The 21,942-nt window shown below is 38.9% G+C and overlaps 1 long non-coding RNA gene across 1 annotated transcript in view; it reads left to right on the forward strand.

Moving 5' to 3' along the window:
- Nucleotides 1-1,604: 1,604 nt before the first annotated feature.
- Nucleotides 1,605-21,942, forward strand: part of LOC122794766 — a 151,205-nt gene continuing 130,867 nt past the window's right edge. The window contains exon 1 of the long non-coding RNA XR_006363693.1: nucleotides 1,605-1,938. This is a non-coding gene — a long non-coding RNA (uncharacterized LOC122794766). The remainder of the gene's footprint in view (nucleotides 1,939-21,942) is intronic.

The following is a 21,942-nucleotide window of genomic DNA, read 5'->3' on the forward strand; positions in this document are numbered from 1 at the left end:
GGAAAAGGGAGGAGCAAGAAAACTGTTAAGATATAGTTGAGTGAATCTAGAATCACCATAACCTTTGGAGTTGTGGCAAGAAGGAGAATTGTTGTCATTGCTTGATTTTGAGAATGGGTACATTCTACCCTGGTTAGCTGTCTACCTGGAAAATACCTACAGAAATACAACAGTAGATTACTGCTAGCAAAGAGGCTTTTTCTTTTTTTTTTTTACTTGTTGGTCCAGGGGAGAACCAGCCACTCCACCAAGTTTGGAAAGCCTACAAGGGAACTTACTCCACAAAAGATAATTTACAGTTTGCACTGGGTCTTTCAATTCTGACAAAGATGCAAGAAATCTATCATCAGAGCAGCCTTGACTTACTGATGTGACTGAGATATATTTTATTCTCATAGCTGTTATTTCATGTTGTAATCTTACCACCTTCTGACAGTGGCTCCACAGGAAAATTAACTACTCACTAGGCAAAATCTACTGGATAATTTCTTTTTTTCGGTGTCTTTATAAACTAAGAATATTGAAGACATTCCTATTCAACAATTTGCAACCACCACTTCTAAGTGTGCTGTATCTCAGCGGATGCTATTTGTCCTGAAGATGATAATGGATGTTATTGAGATGACTGAAGACTTAGGATCACTAAGTTTTCACAGGTCAGTGAGAAGGGCAGACACAGAAAGTCAGTAGAAACAAATGACTTGAGAATGAACTTTACTAATTTAACTAGTACAGAATCTATAAAATAAATGCAGTTCTGGTAATATCCTTGTTCTAACTTTTCATTAATATTTAAGAGATATAATACATTTTAACATACTAGCAAGCTAAGAAAAGTATAATGTGTACAATCAAAACAATAATAACATTTGCACTTGAAGTATCATGAATAATAAAAAGTGAACAATCAATGCAACAAAGTCCAAGACTGCAAATTTTTTTTACATCTGTGCATGTTTAACAATACTTAATTAAACATGTAACTGCTGTATCAGAAAAAATGTACCCATGATACTCTAAGCATACGGCCTGCCAAATTGCAGAGCAAACTTTGAACTTGCATGTAGCAACTACCTCTGCTTTATTTAAGCAAAGGCTGGTGCATAATTACAAAATCAATAAATAGTATGTGAGCTAATCCTCAGTGGTTCAGTATTGCAGCTGAAAGAACCATAATAAGGTCATTTTCAGCGACCTAAAGTTGCCTGTATTGTAGCAGAATAAGCACTAGCAGCTTTACGTTATTTTTGTAAGATGTGAGCAGCACCTCCCACTGCAACTCTAGAGGAAAATTAAACTACCACATTTAGCAAAACATGCTGTTTTACTTCAGTGTCTGTCAAAGTTTTATTAAAACCACTGTATAGGTAAAACAAATAACACTGAACAGATCACTTTAAAAGTCAGAATTTCACATTAATGGCAGTAAACACTGCTAATACTGTTTGCTTGAACCAAATCCAAAATGAATGAATAAGAATGTCAATGTCAGGGCTAGCTACTCAGGAGTGTAAATATTGACATTAAATGATTTGGTCACATTGATTAATGTTGATATGACAACCCAACCCCAAATAAAAAATGTGAAACTGGGTGATGAAAACTACAATGACACTCTTCAGTGGCGGATTTAGGCATGGGTGCAGGGGTGTGCGCCGGCCCCTTTATAAACTTTTTTTTTAAATCAGCTGCATCTTCCCTAAGAATCCTACCACCAAACCTGCCTAATACTCAGAGATGCGATTGGAGGTTGTAGTCAGATGATATTTTTTTATAACAATCCTCCAACTGCATCTCGGTTGTAATTTAGGCGCCTTGGTGAGAGAGCTGTCAAGTATGACTGAGTAAAATCCTTTTGTCAGAAGGCAAACTAAAATAAAAATACCAAAAACGACCCTGAAACTGGTCTTCAAGTGTAAGGGAGTGATCAGCATTGAGGTAATTTACTAAGTCTTTTATTTTATTGAATTAGCAATTCAAGGCACCAAAGAAGCAGTACTTCTCTCCTGGCAGTGTATGTGCAGTTGTCTGTATTCTGACTGTGGATAGTGATTTTAGTTCTCCCCTTAAGCACTGTAAATAAATATGCCACTTGCTCTTCTAATTATTATTCATTTTGTGTTTTCCTATTTCTGGATATAAAAAAAATGAAGTTTAAGTGTATATTGATTTTTTTTGTTCCTTTCAGTATTATATGTTTTATGTCATGTTTTAATTGGGTCACTGTCTGTTTTTACTGTAACTGAAATTCCCCCCAGTTCGGGCTACTCGTTATTCCTTGCTTTAACTTAATGCATGATGAGCATTTTTTACCTCATGGTGGCCTTATTGTGCAGTTTTCTGCAGTCTGCCATATTTGACACCAATGACACAGGAGTCAGGACCCACTGACTGTGTACACCTCCTCGGAACCGAAGAAATATAACTGTTTTTTTTTTTACGGGTTTGTAAACAGAGGTTGTGCTGCACAACATGAGTTTACAAACCCATAAAAAACAAAGTTATATTTCTTTGCTTCCCAGCACTGCATGTCCTCTGGCTGGAGTTTTATTGCAAATGAAGAGAAGACTGTGTCCTCTTGAGAAGCGAAGAAATGTTACAAGATTCTTGTAAAGCAGTGCTCCTTGGTGTAGATTTTTGCCGTTTGGTTCAAAAATTCAAGATATAGATTTAATTGTTCATTATGATAACAACACTTTAAAAAACATGGGTCTTGTGTGAGGGTAAGGTTAATTTCATAAGTCTTGAGTTTCCAGAGTTATCCTTGTTACCTAGCTGTGTTTCACTCTCAGGTGAATTTCTTGGAATCCATCTCTCAAAATTATAACTGGTTATGATTGATTATAGCAATAACCCACGCCTGGGTGTGGGTAATGCTGGATTTACCCATGGTTGGTGTGGTTTGGTCACAAGGGCGAAGCCCGAGTGACCAAACAAAGCCAACCATGGGTAAATCCAGCATTACCCACACCCAGAAGTGGTTATTATTATATAATGACATTATTTAAGAAAAAAAATAATTAATTTTCTTAAATAATGGCATTGTATAATGCCTCCTTGTTGCCCTTCCACAGCTGCCTGGTATTCTGCGGCAGTTCTGCATATGCCTACACAGTACATCAGAGCTGTGGGCAAAAGCAACGGAGAAAGCAAGATCTCCGCTGCTTTTTACAAACTGTTTCCCTATGTCAAATGGGATTAACATAGCGAGACAGCTTTAAAAAAAGCAACGGAGCCGTTGCTTTTTTTAAAGCTGTCTCGCTATGTTAAACCCATTTAACATAGCAAAACAGTTTGTAAAAAGAAACAGTTTCGCTATGTTAAATGGGTTTAACATAGCGAGACAGCTTTAAAAAAAAGCAACGGAGCCGTTGCATTTTTTAAACCTGTCTCGCTATGTTAAACCCATTTAACATAGTGAAACAGTTTGTAAAAAGCAACGGAGAAAGCAAGATCTCCGTTGCTTTTTACAAACTGTCTCGCTATGTTAAACGAATTTAACATAGCGAGACAGTGTGTAGCAATGGAGATCTTGCGTTCTCTGTTGCTGTAAAAAAAAAAAAAAGAGTTATAGTAATGGAAAAAGTCCAGGTGACCGGACATTTTTCCATTACTATAACTCTGATTTACAATGTGCACACTGACCAATCAGCATGCATGTTTTTTGAATATTAATGGGGGGGTCGTTGTATAATATAGTATAATCTTATGTGTTAATCATGGTTGCTTCCTCATAAGCAGGAAATATTTTGAATAGTACTGTGACAAGTAGCAAAAATAAACCTGAAAATGTTAATGTAGTAAATTGCACATGGAGAAATAGTTCTAATAGGCAAGACATCTAATGATTTATTTTAATGCATAAACATGATTGGAATTCATTTTATTGGAGGGCATGTTTGCAGGTTAGTTTAATGACTCTAATCAGTGTTTTAATACACTAACTGTTTTGTCAGTGCTGTATATTATATTATATTATATTATATTATATTATATTTATGGCATCCTTTTTATGCTTACCAAAATTTGTTTAGTTCAACATGCAGGTAACCTGATGATACACCTTTATTTATGGAGTTTCAGTAAAGGAACACACTATTCAAACCCATTGCTTGCTGCTTCATTAAATTCAGTGCATCGTGTGGTACATTATGGCTCAGAATTCCATCCCATGATTGAGTGGCCAAAACAAATGTATTTTGTGGCAGCCAGGTTTCCTGGAATCTTTACTCCTGTCTAGATAATGAGGTCATTTAATTTGAAATATTCCAAATGATGGTGGAACAACAGTGAGTAACTACAGTGTGAGGGAAACTGACTGGGGTAACATTCTTCATGTTTGTTTACACTAAATGTGAATATGGACTTGCAGTGTTTTAATTTAAAGAAGTCATCAAAACCTACTGAAATAATAGATTTTCATTGCTGCACATACACTGTAGGAAACCCAGTCTATATTTAAGATGGTTAGCAAAATCTAATATTTTTACCACCTTATTGGTTTTACATAATTTTAATATAAGTTTTATTTACTAGATAAGAAAGATCGAAGGTGGGAATAAAATGAAAGCTTTTTACCACACAGTAAATTTACATGCAGAATGTTTTGTTCAGAATAATTCATTTCCCCTATTTCAAAGTCAGAAAATGTGAAATGCACAATGCAGCATCTCATTGGTTTTCAGGAGAGGGGTGATTACCCTCTATTAATGCTTAATGAGCACGGTGTACAGTTTTTCTATTTGTCAAACTTCAGACACTCTGATACAATAGATTGCATTTGTGTACCATCCTTTTCTGTTTCTACTGAATGTGAGCATTAATGTACTGTACTTTGTAATCATATTCTTCGTAATACTGCATGTGAAAATTTTAACTTACAGGGTCACTGTACCAGTAAATCATAACATTTGTTTACCCACCTTAATTTTGGATTTAACCACCTTTTAACCCACAAGAAGGTTAAAATTTACTAGTAGTGTCTCTTTCCTGTGAGGACTCATATCTTGGAGGTAGCAATACTGAAGGTGTAAGATTCCGATGTAAACATACACATTGTTCATTGCTCTCTCCTGTTCTTCTCTGTGTCTGACTTACTAATGTTCACTCGGTTTATCCCTTAGGAAAATAAGTGCATAGTGGCTAACACTGTCTATCCTGCAGTATTATTTCAGTGGAGTACCATTTGCAGAGTTATAATTTTATAAAAATGCAACTTCATTTAGACAGAATCAGAAGTGATAGTCTTCTCTCTTAGAATTAATATAAAAGTGCTTGTTTTGCTTGTGGCTACATTATTAAATTGAATGCTGCCAGAATTGTGTTAGATTTAATAAAGACATTAGACGTGAAGCATTTAAAAGCTTTGTCTTAATACCTTACCTCTACTTCATATTCTAGTAAGAAGCCCTCCACTAACTCTGCAGAAGAACAGAAACAGCTTTAAATGCTGAATAATATTTCACACTTAAAAATTAGACACTTTATTCTTTACCAGCATCTAGTCCTCTCAAATAATATAGGAAAAGAAGGAGGAGGCTGACTGAGAATGTGTATTTTTGGGTAAATCTACTCCTCTTCCAGCTAAATATGCTGTTATCTCAAGAGAACCTTCCACTAACACTGCAAACATAACCCCCTACTTTTAATTGTAAATGCTTTGACAGGGAATACCTTTCTTAAAGAGCATATAAAATGTATGTTGCCTCCAGGGGGTATTTATTTGTCTTTACAGTCCAGCTGTTTAGTAACCATCAGGGTTAAGTCATTGTTGATCAGAGACCCCCTCCCCCCTTAGCATATCTGTCTTTGTGATGATGACTTCTAGTACAGTACTTGTTTTAGTCTGGATCAATTGACTACAAGTCTGTCAGACCCAAGATTCTCTTGTTTACACGTTTACTCTTTCTTTTGCCTTCCTTGCTGGATTACTTCCCACCCCACCACACCCTGACAGATTACCTTTTCAGCACAATCATTTAGACCCCAGCAAATCCCTGAGCAGGGATGTCAGACCACAATCACAAACTTGGGTGCCAGTGTGTGAGCCTGTGCTGTGTTGATTCAGGCATACACTGTAAATTTGAAGCCCAAGTCTGACTCACACACACACACACACACACACACACTCACTTTTTGTTGATAGCTTTCATGTTCTATACACCTCCAGTCACCGTTAGTGGCTATTACAGTGGTGTCTAATTAGCTTCTGGATCATTGATTAACTCACACCCAAGCCATTCATTTCACTTTTGGGTCTAAAAATTATACACAGGTTACAGGTGGCACTGATGGACATTCTCTGTTCCTCTGGGATGGTCTGTACAAGCTGCACTCTTTTTGTTGCTGACACCTTTGGATATGACTGTTGCGGTAAAGATATGACCTGATCTTGTACAAATATTCTGTTTGACATTAACAGATATTCAGTACAGCAGCTATTGGATGATCCCTTGTCTGCCTGTTTCTACTAATATATCCACAGCAGAATCATGTGCAACTGAATGTAAATCGATGTCTTTACAAATGTCAGAGTTTCTTAAAGTCATCTGTTCATAACCACCAAACCTAGTGTCCCACTTTCCCACTTCCACCCCGGTAGTCAGCTAACCAGACTGCACCCCCCCCCCCTTTTGCAAATTTCTGGATCCGCCACTGCTCTTAGAGAAAAAACAAAATATTTCTTGTGCTCTTTATGTTAAAATGTCATCCTCAGCATGACACATAAGTGAAAACATATGCATATTTCATACACTAAGGTCAGTGCATGTCATGCCTCAAGCAAGCAAATATGGAGTAGGGTATAACCAAAACAAAGCCACCGTCTTGCATGGTGTTGGAATGTAATCCTTGTTGTACAGACTCCTCCCCACTCTAAGGCAATAAGTAGAAGGAATCCGTGAAATCACAGGCAAATGGCAACATTTTAAGTCTGGGTGACTTAGTAAGACAATTCTCAGAACTGGTTAAATAAATTATTATTATTATTATGTATTATTTTACATTTGTTTACCAGAAAACCCATCTGGGTGCATGCCATTTCTCAGCAGAGGCCTGGGGAGAAAATCTCCACAACTGAAAATAATAAAAACATCTATAATACAAATTAAATTATCATAAGGGATTGGTAGTATAGTAGAGGTAATTTACAATATATTACAGTATTAGTAAAATGGAGGATGGAGCAAGTAAGACAAGTTAACTGCAGTCAGTCACAAATTAAACATATGTGCAATAACTTTGATTAGTAACTACAGATCATAGCATTTGAGTATGTAACATCACACTTGAAGGCTGAGATTAATGCTATATTAATAGTTTTGAGCATATAAGGAGTTTTCAGTGAGGAGGTAACACTGTAAAGATATCAATACATCAGGGAGACTAGTGAGTGTAGTTTGTATCATCCAGGTGAGGTACAGCTACAGAGCCATGATTTATTAAGGGGATTTTTCAATGCTTTTCTAAAGAGGGGAAAGGAGGTAGTAGAGGATATGTCAAAGGGTAAAGTTTTCCAAAATTTAAGGATAAAATTTGAAAGAAGGGATTCATCTGCCTTGTTGTTGGCTTTAGCTCTGTCAAGCAAGAATTTTTGATTAGAGAGTAGGATTCTAGTATTAGAGTGTGGTTGTAATAGGTTTTGTAGTGCAGTAGTGTTACTGGGTTGGTATAGTAGTTTATGGGCCAATGTAAGTTGGTTAGAGTAAACTTTGAGGGAGTTCTAACCAATCGAGCTGTTTTAGAACCTTACAATGGTGTGTCCTGTTAGGGGAATTAATTGCAAACTTAACTATTTTGTTATAACATGATTCCAGTTTTGCTAAGTCAAATAGGTACAGTAATGGGGAGGTTGCCTATTTCTTACTGAAAACATATAGTGAGGTACTAGTTTTTCAGTCAAAAGATTGTGACTTAGGTGGCAAGCAAGCAACAAGTCAAAAATAGCCATCTGGACAGCCAAGTAGCCTTCTAGCCTATGGAATTGTCAGATTTAATTTGCCTGATCCATTTTATCCAGCTGCTTTTCCAACAATTGTTTACTGCAATGGCTGTCTGCTTCTGTAGTGTGTAAGTAGGTTTTGGCAGTAATCAAAGCCAACTTAATGACACATGACAGTAACATCAAATACAGAAATAACTGAAAACCTCCTCACCCAAAGAACAAAATAAACGACAATGCTCTGTAACCACACAAAAAAGAAGCCGGACTCAAAAGATGTCTTTAGCGCTTTCGTTTGATTTAATTCACACCAGACTTCATTAGAAAACAAACATCTTAACTTCAAACCACCCTTTTAAAAGAAATAATCCATCACATGATCCAATAAACCAATTACATGAATGCATTGGCTTAATTAATTAATTAATTAATTAATTAATTGATTGATTGATTGATTGATTGATTGATTAAATTAATTAATCATGTTATGGATTATTTCTTTTAAAAGGGTGGTTTGAAGTTAAGATATTTGTTTTCTGATGAAGTCTGGTGTGAATTAAATCAAATGAAAGCACTAAAGACATCTTTTGAGTCTGACTTCCTTTTTGTGGTTACAGTGCATTGTCATTTATTATGACAGTAACATCCTGACATTATCTGTCTGAAGCAAGTACTAACTGTTTGGATCTATTGCAGAATGAATATCACTAAGTGAAACCTCATGTCCAGGACTGTTTGTGAGCTCCTGAGCCCCCCCCCCCCCCCCCACACTTAACTAGGGTTACACTATTCCTGGCGCCATAAAGTCTGTTCTTCAAATTTTCCCTTTCAACTAGCCAGCTTTTAAGTTTTAGCACTTAAATCTGTTTCTTTGAGCTCAGCACTTGTTCAGAACTCATTGTAAGCACTAAATAAGTTACAAATTGCTACAGCACTCAACTTTCCTCACTTGTCTAGAGGAAAACAGTTTTTAGTACTTAATAAATAAGCACCTATTCAGGCATGTCTAAAGGTCAGCTCCCGGTGTTTTTTCCTGTCTACCTGATGAATCTGGGTATCTTGGGACAATGCAGCAATTGCCTCATGTACACAGGCAACCCTCTCCTCCTACCACAAAACACTACAACCTGTGAGAGATGCACTTATATAGCCAAACTGGAAGCAAAGCTCTTTTCACCGAAGACTGGACTAGACAGTCAAGAGGAGAAGGTAAACGCTTGCACCGCACCACACTCATCACATAGTCCCTCAAAACCTACACCACCAAAGCACACACAGAGAAGCACAAAACACACACCTACATTCACGGAGGCTCTCAGTAATAACCTGCCCAAACAACAGAGACCTCCAAAGCAGAAATGCAAGCAACCTCCACCCCCCAACACAACCCGAATGACACATAGCCCACATATTCAGTGTGCCCCTCAACTACAGCCCATAAGGCATAATGTACCCAACACTCTAGTCATAGGTGACTCTATAGTCAGGCACACTGATGTTCCACTCACTAGGCTAAACAAGGAAAAAGTTACTGTCAGCTGCCTGTCAGGTGCCAGGATCCGCCACATAATGTACACACTCAGGTCACTCCACAATAAGTACAAATATGACTCTGTCATTATCCATGTTGATGTGAATGACCTGAGACATACCTCCCTGGACTACATGAAAAGAGACATGGAGGAGCTCTCCGATCTTGTAGCCCAGGCAGGTATGACCCTAGCCCTGAGTAGCATCCTGCCATCACCCAGAATGATACCACAGTACAAGGACAAAATGATTGACTTTAACAATTGGCTAAGCTTCTGGTGTCATTCTAAGGGAATCCAGTATCTGTCTGCCTGGGATGACATGATCGACAGACCACACTGCTTTGCTAGAGATGGCCTGCACCTGTCGCCCTTGGGATTCCGGATACTGGCAAAGGCTCTTGCCACCCCTATAGTGCCTTTTTTAGGAAAGGTTCAAATGACAAATTCACCACCATAACAGGTACAAGCAAGCAAAATCTGAGGGTAATGCTACTCAATGCTAGAAGTCTAAACTTCAAAATGCACTCACTCGAGGCACTCCTTAAAATGGAGAACATTGACATCTGTGCAGTGACAGAGACCTGGTTCAAAGCTCCAGAGAGCACCCCTGCATTACCAGGCTATAATTCATACCACACCTTTCAACCACTAAACCTGGACTGAAACACTAAAAGTGGAGGTGTGTCCATATTCATTAAGGATATCCACACCTCCAAGCTAGTTGCTCAGCATAATGCATCCAAGATTATCCAAGTTCAACTAACTCTGAGCAAAACCGCAATCCAGATTGTAGCTTGCTACAGACCCCCCCACCATGCCCCAGGATTCCCACTCCTCTTTCTTCATACACTAGAAAATATTAAGGTACAACCCAACACTCTAATAATGGGTGAGTTCAACTACCCTACCATTAACTGGGAAAACTACTCATGTACCAACTCTTTTGTTCAACGTTTTCTGGAAATCATCAATTCCAATGCCTTAGATCAGCTTATCCACACCGCCAACAGGGGCAGCAATATCCTAGACCTGGTCATCCCCAACATGGGTGACCGGTGTTTCACACCAGAGGTCAGCTCCTCGTTGGTCAGATCTGACCACAAGCTAATCACCCTAGACATCCACATCCCACTCCCACCCCCCATAAGGAAAACAACCGTAAAAAATGTCTCCAAAGCCAACTTCACACTTCTTAAGACAGAAGTGGCAAACTTCACGACACCCATGCAGATGGACAATAGAGGTACGACTGCTGAATTCTACACAAATGCACTTTATAAGCACTTACAAGAGTGCATGGATCATGCTATCCATAACAGAACCAAGATGCTATCCTCCAAAAAAAAAGGAAGCCAATCTGGTGGTCTTCTGCCATAAACAAACTCTACAACAGAAGAAAGAAACTGTTGCAAAAAAAGAGTAAAATCCCATGATTGTAGGAACTCCCTGGTCAACCTCAGTAAGAAGCTGAAATCCCTCATAAAATCCTCCAAAGCTAGTTATGAAAATCGCCACTGATTCTAAAGACAACCACAAAGCATTCTATACCTATGTCAAGAATCTCAATGGCAACACTCAGATCTGCTCTGAGTTACAGCACAATGACATTAAATATACAGAACCAACTGATATTGCCAACATCCTGGCAGATAGGTTCAGTGCTAGCTTTACCCCCCCTCACCCCCTAAAGGGTCCATCTTTATATGGGAAGAATACAAAGTTCCTGTAATCACAGCTGCACAGGTATAAACCTCACTCTCCAAAGCCAAGAACACAGCATCCATGGGACCTGACAACATCCCAGGCTGCCTTCTACATGAACTACAGAATGAACTGGCACCCCACCTAAGTACCATGTTCAATCATAGCCTCACTTCAGGCTTTGTGTCCATTGAATGGTGCACCGCGATGGTTATCCCACTCCACAAAGGAGGGGCCACAACAGACCCCGGGAACTACCGCCCCATTAGCCTGACGAGCCTGGTCTGCAAGGCCATGGAACATATCATCATGGAACTCATAAAAAAAGACATTGGAGATCTCCAAACTCTGGACTCCACACACTTCAGGTTTTAAACCTGATAGACTTCTTTGAAGTAGTCACCAAAGCCATAAGTGAGGGTAAGGTAGTTCACACAGCCTATCTAGATGTCGCCAAGGTGTTCGACACCATCCCCCACTCTGGAATTATAGATAAACTCACTAAACTAGGTATAAATCCCTATGTCACAAGATGGGTTGCCAACTGGCTTACTGACAGAACCCACACTGTGAAAGTAGCAGACTCCAAATCAGACCTCAGACCAGTGACAAGTGGAGTACCACAGGGTTCAGTCCTAGGCCCTCTCCTGTTTGGTATCTACTTCTCTGAAGTACAGGTTAACACAGAAGGTCTTTGGCTAACTAAATTTGCAGAAGACTGCAAACTAGGAGCCATAATCGAAACTCCTAACGATGTGGACATCCTACAAAAGGGCCTCACTGAGACAGATGCCTGGTGTCAAAGCCATGATCTCAAGCTCAATGCCAAAAAGTGCATTGTCATCCCCTTTGGCAAAAACTCTGTACCCATAAACTACCACATAGGCGGTAGTCTACTTAACACTGAAAGTGTGATAAGAGACCTTGGGATACAGGTGGACAGTAGTCTCTCCTTTGATAATCACATCGCCACAGTGATCAGGAAATCCTCCTACATGGCACACCTCATCACAAAAGGTTTCTCATCCAGAAAAAAAGAGGTCATTGTTCCCCTCTACTCATCACTCATTAGACCCATTATAGAGTACAACGCCCCTTTTGGTATGTACCTCACAAGACATCTACAACAACTGGAAAGGCCGCAAAAATACCTCACAAAGGGGATTAATGGCCTCAAACAGATGCCTTACGCAGACCGTCTCAAAAACCTCCAGCTTTACTCTGTCACATATCGCCTACTCAGAGGTGATCTCTGCCTAACATACAAAGCTATGTCAAACCCAGAGGTGTTGGACATGCTCCACTTAAAGAAATCCTAATCCCTCCGAGAAACATGCTCTAGGGACCTACACCTTGTCACCACAATAAACAGAACATGCTGGAGGGATAGATTCCTGTCACAGAGACTTCCCATACTCTGGAACAGACTACCTATCTATGTCAAACAGAGCTCCTCATTAGCACTCTTCAAGAAAACTCTTGATGATTGGATGAGTAATAGGAAATTCACCCTGGGGATCACTTTTGTGGTTCTGCTTGACAGGGGCACAGGAAAATAATTTTCTTGGGTGGAGAAAGCCAGGGTACCTTTTTGGCTAGGGTTGTATAGGCCCTAGGGCCAATAGCCTAGTACCTACCTATAAACCTATGATGCAGACAACTTAGGTCACCTGTACCAGCCATAACTGTACAAATATGTCAAGAAAACTCCAGTAAAAAGTACTTAAAACTGATTATAAAAAGTGATATGGTGTTCACCCTTCCCCCTTGCCACAGTATTCCAGCTCCCTTATTGATCTATGTTTTTTTATTTAAATTCTAGTCTATAGTGGTGGTCTGGATCACACTGTTATAGAAGCAAGGTCTATTTCTAAACATCAGAAGCTTACATTTTAAGCCTATCTTTTCCCACCCTGCCTATATACTTTACCTTTAATCTGGGAAACATTTAACTCCAAATATTGGCACCTCCAGGTTTCCTTTCTTCCTGGGGAACAATAGTAACTAGCTAGTTGGGCATGTAATGCACTGAAGACCAAAAAAAAAAAAAAAAAAGAAAAACAATAAAGTATAGAATGGAAGGTTATCAATTTACCTGAAATCCATTGCTAAACATGAAAGACCATTTCCCTCTATGTCCCTATGAAAAACAGTAAAATGCCACAGTCTAATAACATACATAAGTTCATAGGTAAGCATTAGTCTATCTGTCCTTGCATGCCATTTTAAGCCTAGTCAATTTCCCTTTAGTGCTTGAATTAACTTATCCCATCAGATGGTAGATTGGCCTGATGCATCCCATTGTCAATAATTATATATATTACCCCTAGTGAGAAGATCATACCATATTTAATTAAAGGGGACATATGTGCAGGATAAAGCATTTAGGAAATTTCTCTGTTGTTTAGTAGTACAGAGGGCAGTCCTGGGTTAGGTTTTCTATTACTCATCCATAGTAATAGGTTGTTTTTGAATGTAGACTGGGATGAGCTTTGGTTCATGAAGATGGGAAGTCTGTACCAGAGCATTCTTATCTTGTGTGCTATATCTGTCCCTCAAACCCATTCTGTTGATGTTGCAGAAGAGATTTAGATCCTTAGGCTGAGTATTTCTGATGCAATTGGACTTGTTGATATGCAGTACGTCCATCAGTATTGGATCAGAGGGTACTCTATATGCTTCTTAGCAGTCTGGAAGACACAGAGTATAGTGACAGGTCTCGTTGTAGAACATATTGTTTAGTGTTGTATTCTTTTAGTATGGTATCTCTGTAGGTGTTCTAATTGTTGCATGTGTCTGGACACATGCCAAAAGGGACATTATACTCAATTATTGGCCTATTGATGGCTGAGTAAAGGGGGGCAATGACATCACTAGATTTAGACACAATCCCTATATTTATAAGCTGTACAATATAGAAGGACGTTGTTACAGCAATGCAAATGTGTTTGCCAAAATTTAGGTCAGTGTCCACATAAATTCTCTAATCCCAAACGACTGAGTAAGCTCTTAAGAGCATACTATCAATGTAAAAAGTCCTGGGGTAGATGACTTCCTGAAGCATACAATAATGCATTTTTTGCAATTTAGTTTCAGTCCATGATTTTGCACAATGTATTTGCTTGAGACAAACCTTCCTGCAGGATGGCTAGGTAATTTGGGGATTCAGTGACTGTTCTTAGCTTGCAGTCATATGCAAACTTAGTCAGCCAGCCCACTTTGGTATTGACTTTTACTTCAGAGAAGGAGATACTAAAAACAGATGCCAGAACTGAATCCTAGGGACTCACTGGTGACTGGTTTCTTTATGGAGGTAGCTTTCCCTATGTTGATCTCTTGTTTTCTATCTGTGAGCTGATATATACAGTATATGTGTGTATATATATATATATATATATATATATATATATATATATATATATGTGTGTGTGTGTGTGTGTGTGTGTGTGTATATATATATATATATATATATATATATATATACACACACACACACACACATATATATATATATATATATATATATATATATATATATATATAATTTATTTATTTATTTATTTAACATTTGTTGACCGGGAATGTCCGACTAGGTTCCACAGAGTCTGTTTTCAGCGGAGGCCCGGGGAGAAATGCTCCAGATGCATGTCTTTGGAATGTGGGAGGAAACCGGAGTACCCGGAGGAAACCTACGCGAACACAGGGAGAACATGCAAACTCCACACAGAAGGCACCCCAGCTGAGAATCGAACCGGAGAACCTCTTGCTGTGAGGCGACAACGTTAACCGCTGCACCACTGTGCTATATGTGTATATATATATATATATATTGGCAATATGAACAATATAGAGAATAAATAAATTTATCATCGTCATGGATTATGGTTTGGATGAAGTAGTAGTAGTATGCTCTTTCAGCTTTTCCTGTTTAGGGGTCGCCATAGTGGAACTTGGGTCCGCTAATGATTGTCAGTGGATTTTTACGGTGCCAAGTTGCCAGCCCGACGCCCAACCTTCAAAGAAGGCACACCCATTCATGCATGCACCTACCACATAACAAATTAAGTCAGTAACTAACAATACAACAAAAGAGGTAGAATTGCACAAAGACATCTGTGCCTCGGCATAAAGTAGAAAAAGTCTCATAACACAAATTTACGAACAGTAAGCTGTACCAGTTTTGCACTCTTCAATAATTTTGTATTTAATTTAAAACTTATTCTAAATTTTACATAAGAATCTCTGGGAGTCATTTGCTAAACAAAACTGAATACTCTCACATTGAAAACAGAATTAGTATAAGCAACAGTAAACTTTTCTTCCATTGAAAGTCACATGTATTGAAAATGTATCTGGCACCCCATTAAATTACAAGAGATCTGCTGGTCTTCTTAGTTAAACAGCATATAGTGAAGCACTAATTAGAAGCTATTTGACAGGTGCAAAAATTCAAAAGACAAAAGTGTAATGCATTGCTAACTGCATGGGACAACCCACTAGACACAAGTGTCCCTTTTCAGGAACAGCCCAGAAGTACACTCTGGTTAAGTGACTTGGCTGGAGCTGCACAAAAAACAAACACTAGCTTTGGTCTTGTTTACTGAAAAAGTTGTTAATATAGCAGGTGTTACATTAGCAAGCATTTTCTCAAGAGTAAGAAGTCTGAAACTCACATTTGCTGTTATTTAGTGACTGTAGTCCACAGCACTTTATAAGGAAGCTGCACATTTTATGAAGAACAGATCAGAAATATAAGGGGAAAAGTCAGGGACAGTGAGAATTATACCCTCTGCATGCACACAAGTTTAAACGTACATACACATCAGTTACAGACATTTGTATGATTGTATACATCAGATATTGTTTGAAGATCAAGTGAATGAAAAAATTAATAAATTAGTGTCCCATAAAAGTATTTCAGCTCACTGCTATCTGAACCATACAATAAAATTCCCCTTTGCCCTCTAAACTTCCTACCTCAAGAATTATAAACAAAGAGATAAAATCAGGAACAGATTTTTAAATATTTCTCTTATAGACTTAGGACATTTCTATAATAATAAGTTTTACATTAGCAAGCATTCTCTGAAGTATACAAAGTCTAAAACTCATATCTCTGTCATTTAGTGACTACAATCACAATAATTTGCCAGAAAGCCATAAGTTTTATAAGGAACGGAGTAAAACACTCTCAAAATTTTTGAACAACTATTCAGGACAAAGCCAAAAAAATGAGGTGGGAGTGCAAAGGCAAAAAAGGGGAAAATTAAGTATTATTTCCTTGTATGTATTTGTTAACCAGTATACATTTTTCTGAACAGCAAAAACTATAAAACTATAATGATTTGCATTACTGACTGACCATAATCCTTAGTGATTTATCAAAAACATTTAATTAATAAAGGTCTGGCAATTAGATAAAAGGTTAAGGCTCTGCGCTCGTAGTGAGCTGCTGCTTCCAGTCAAGGGTACAGGGTTTGATTCTGCCAAACACCATTTGGTTACTATGTAACTTTGACCAAGTCACTTAACCGGGCAGTGCTTTTGCATTGCCCATTTATTCAAGTTCCTCTTTGATTTACCTGAAAATGTTCTCTGAAAAAAAATCTCTTTTTTTGAAATACAGTACTGTAACCTTGTCTTGAGTTCCATGTTTTCTCCACAGGAAGGCAATGCTGTAACCTGGGTCTGTACCAGATCCTGATCATAGTCAAATGAGGCCTAAGGCAATGTAATGGACTGGCCCTCTCCAGTCTTACCAATATCCCAGTACTTGTCTGTCTTTCCCCAATTACCATAAAACACTGTTCAAACCTGTCAATGTGCATACTATTTTGTCCTTTACTTTTACAATGATTACAGAGATTTAAACTTTATATTTCAAATTGTACAACAAAAACATTGCAGACCCTTTACTAAACAAAACTAAAGCTTCTAAGTGTGGAAACCTAGACAAAACACAGAAGTAATAAGAAAAAAATGTAAAATAGATGATCAGGTTATTGTATACGAACCTGAAGGCCAAGAATAAAGTCAATAAGAAGAGAGGGGAAATGGCTACTCTGTGATGATCATTGCATTCAGAATGCCTCAATTCCTGTCACTTGGTCTGGGAAGTAGCACACATGATTGTTATATACAGTGCAGGTAGACATTCCACATGGCATTTAAAATGGATAGCTATAGATAAGCTCCTCCACTGCTGTACAATTGTTGCTTTGATCATAATGGGATTCAAGATTATGTAATATGAATGCTGGCATCATGCATTTATTTATTTATTTATTTAAGTTCATTTGCCAGAGTAGTAGTGCAGTGTTCACAGTGGACCAGTTCCAGGAGCTACTGCTCAGTCAGATACAATGATTAAAAGTACTAACAATAATCCAGACAGAATCCATTAGCAGTTCTTTTTTTGTTGTTGTTGAATTGGAGTGAGCTTCAGATGGTAAGAGAAAAAGATTATACTAAGAACTATGTAAAATATAACAGGAAGAGTAGGACAGACTGAGTAAGAAAATGAGGGTAAGAGGGAAAGTGAAGCAGAAGAGAATGAGGTGAAGGGGAAGCGGAAAAAGTTAAATAGTTTCATCAGAGTTTGATGCATAAGAATGTGATAGCGATGGACATGATGGTGCATACAGGAGTTCCTGAGGTTTAAGTGGCATCATTTGTTTGGCACTTTGTTGCACAAGAAGTTTTGGAGCTGCAGTCCAAATCTGATATAAGATGGCAGGTGTTGTAGAGCAAGTGGAAGTGATTCTCAGAGATTTGGTCCAAGAGTGAAGAATGCATAGTTAGGGCAGTGCAGCTTGGTTGAAGTACTCAGAAGATCAAAACCTATCAAGAAATACTGAGATTTTATAAAGAGTTTTAGTTAAATGCTTCTGTGTGAGATGTGAAACGGAGGATCTAGGGTTTTGTAGAGTACAGAACCAAACTTTCTATTTTATTAGGAGCTATCAGGCCTTTTACAGTGTTAGACAGTGATGTTCATGAGGTGGGGAGTTTGTAATGAAGTAACATATCTTACTGGAGATGTCTGAGGTGGAAACAATTATGGGTAGTCCATATTTTAACTGGGCAGTATTGTCTTACCTATTGCAGCTCTTGCTGAGACTGATAGGTATGTGGAGATTATCTTGGCCTACAAGTGAAGGTAATTTATTTTTGTTCATGTATTGTCAAAGGGATATTGAAAGCTTAGAGATTGGTCTAGCCAGACTCCTAGAGACCAGAAGGACGTGTTTGCTTCAGATCTGGAATTTTTAACTTATGGGATGTCAAGGCTCTTGGAGCTTAGGTTAACTTTAGCATGTACCAAAAGAGCATATGTTTGATCTTGGAGGGGTTCAGTAGAAGTCTGCGTTGGCAAAGCCAGTTATTGATAGAGTGAAGGCCAGTTTGGATTGTAAAAGATTTGTATATTGGTGTGGCTGGATATGAAGATAACCAGTTCTTCTGCATATAAGATAATAAATATTTAGTGAATGTTGCAAGGGAGTCTACGGATGAAAATTGAATGCAGCCCTATGGCAGTCCCTTGCTGAGAGATAATGCAATGAAGAGGGAGGACGCTACTTTAACTCCAAAAGATTAATTGGTGAGAATGTTTTTAAATTAAGGAAGGGAGTCATTACTAATACCAATTTCTCTTAAGTTTACCAAGTAGCAGTGAGTTATCTATGTGGCAGAAGGCCTTGGTAAGGTCTATAAAAACTATACAAATCAGGTTGCCTTTATCCATATTAACCAGTATTTCATCTGTCAAGGTCTAGACAGCCATTAGAATCCATGATATTTTTTGTGATAAAGAGTATAATTGAATGTAGGTTCATAAGTTCATAGGACAATACTAGGCTATTGGTCCGGAGGCTCTTATAAGCCTAGCTAAGAATTTTGTCCATGTTCCCGCAAAGTCAGAACCTGTTTCCCCTGTCCAGTAGGGACACAGGTGGGATCCCAGGGGGTGTAGTTTCCCATCTAGTTGTCCAGGTTCATCTTAAAAAGGGCTAGTGAGGTACTCTACTTGACATTGAGAGGGAGTCTATTCCACAGATGGGAGGGTCTTTGGGACACAAATCTATCCTGCCAACAAGTTCTATTAATGTCACAGACCAGGTTGAGGCGTTGTGTGTGGGTTGTGTGAGTGGAGTTTGACTTACGGATATGCAAATACTCCATCGAGGCTAGGTCTGAGATGGCCTTGTATGCCAGACACAGGTCACCTCTGAGCAGTCTATATTAGACTGAGTAGAGGGACAGGTATTTTAGCCTATCTGTATAGGATAGATGTTTGAGACCCTGGATTTTCCTGTTCAGGAACCTCTATGGTCTCTCTAGCTGCTGCATGTACTTGGCAGGGTACATGCCGAAGGGGGCATTGTATTCAATAATGGGTCTGATAAGAGAGGAGTACATGGATGTTATGACTTCCTTTTTCCTGGATGAAATACCCTTACTTATGAGGTGTGTCATTTAAAAAGCCTTCATACAACGGAGGCAATGTACTGGTCAAAAGTCAGGTTGCTATCATGCTGGGTGCCCAAGTCCCTCACAACTGAGTGCATCCTTAGAACATTGTTATTAATGTGATAATTAGTGGGGATGCCATTTTACCCAAAGGGGATAATGATGCATTTCTTGACATTCAGTTTGAGGCCATGCTTCTGGCACAGTCATTAGTTTGGGTAAGGATGTTCACATCACTGGGGGGAAATTAAGACAGCATCCAGCTTGCAGTCATCTGCAAACTTGGTTGGGCACAGACCACTGGTTTTGGCCTGCACCTCAGAAAAGCATATCCCAAACAGTAGAGGCACCAAGACTGATCCTTGGGGTATGCCGGTTGTTACAGGTCTACAACTAGAGGTGGCTTCCCTGTTTTGACTGCATGAGTTCTATCAGTGAGCCAGTTAGCTATCCATCTGGTAACATAAGGGTTGATGCCTAGCTGGGAGAGTTTATCTATTATGATGAGTGGGAAATAATGTCGAAGGCTTTGGCTAGGTCAAAGTAAGTGGTGTGCACTGTCTTATCCTCTTCCATGGCTTTGGTGACTATTTTGAAGAAGTCGACCAAATTTAACAGGCATGATCTCCCCTTGACAAAACTAAACTGTGTGGGGTCAAGAGTTTGGAGGTTGCCAATGTCCTTGTTTATAAGGTCCATGATAATGCATTACATGGCCTTGCAGATCAGGCTAGTTAGGCTGAATGGCCTATAATTGCCTGGGTCAGTGGGTGCTCCACCTTTGTGTAGAGGGATGACAGTGGCTGCCCCCCATTTGGCTGGGACAAAGCTGGTACTCAGGCTTTGGTTGAATAGGGTGCCTAATGGTGCTGAGAGCTCATGCCTGAGTTCATGTAGGATGTAGCCAGGGATGTTGTGAGGTCCCATGGAGGCTGTATCTTTTGCTTTGACAGGGCATTAAAGACCTGCTCCCTGGTGATGAGGGGAGGGGGCAGGTGCTGGGGATGTCCTGGTTTACTGATGGGGGACAGAGGGTGAAGTTTTCATTTAACCTGTCTGCCAGCAAGTTGGCTATAGCTACAGCTTTTGTGTATGTGGTGTTCTTGACCACCGGTTCTGAGCAGATGCGGGTGTTACTTTTGAGATTGCGGACGTATGTGAAGAAGGCTTGTGATTATCCTTAGTGGATGTGGCCAATTTGGACTTGAAGTTAGCCTTAGAGGATTTCACGAGTGACCTTATTTGCTTGTTCAGACAAAGGAGAGATTGCTTCCTACTTGGCACCTACTCCTTCTTGGTTCTGGACAGCAATTGGTTCCTTTTATTATAGAGTTTATTTATTGCTGCTGTCCACCAGACAGGCTTACTCTTCTTTGTGGAAGAAGATTTGGTCCTGTCAGGTATTGCTGAGTCCATGCAGCTATGTAGGTGCTCATATAGATAGATTTTTGGTGTAGGCTTGGACATTAGTGCTAGTTCTAACTGAAGAGACAGTGGCTATGAAGCTGCTTATACCTTCTCTCAGGAGACTGTAGTTAGCTTTGGAAACGTTTTGTTTGTGTGTGTAGGCTGTTAATTGAGAGTGTATGATTTTTTAAGAGTTATCATAATCTGGGAAGTATGGGAGTGGATTGAAAGTGGAAAGATCCTTTGGAATTTATTATATCTGGAAAGATTTTTAAGGTTATTTTCCAAATATCTGGAATAGTGTCCATAACAGTTGGGATGTATATTTCATGTTCATGATATAATTGTATTTCTAGCAATAGAGTTAAGACCCTTATAGTTACACAGAAGTGTCTGAATTATGGATCAGGCCTCAAAAAAAAAAAAAATGAGTTCTGATGTTGTGCATTCAACAATGGGAGCGTGAGTATGCTACAAGTCCTATGATCCAACAGCTTTCCCCTTATGTAAAAAGTTTGCAAGTACTGATGGTGTAAACTCGTGTGATCGCACAATTCTGTAGTTTAAAGGACAGTGAGAATATGGTTGCTTTAGAAGTCTAAAACTCTCCAAGATGGCAGATTAAAAAGGTAATGTACAGAAGAAACCATTCAACAAGTGCTAAACTCATTTCTTAAGCAGTTTCATGATTTTAGGTTCAAATATTAGACAGTGCTGAAGGGGAACAAACAGTGATTCAAACAACGAAGGAGGAGCAGCAGTGGAATATTCAGACAGCTTCAGAGTAATAACAGAAAAAATGATGACAAACAGAACCACAGCCAACAGATGTGTTTGAAACAGTATGGAGTTGTACAACACATTCAGATCTGTTTTGAGTCCTAATATAAC

Source organism: Protopterus annectens, chromosome 2.part1 (assembly GCF_019279795.1).
Source record: "Protopterus annectens isolate FY-2018-M chromosome 2.part1, PAN1.0, whole genome shotgun sequence".
In the NCBI taxonomy this organism is placed as follows: domain Eukaryota; kingdom Metazoa; phylum Chordata; order Ceratodontiformes; family Protopteridae; genus Protopterus; species Protopterus annectens.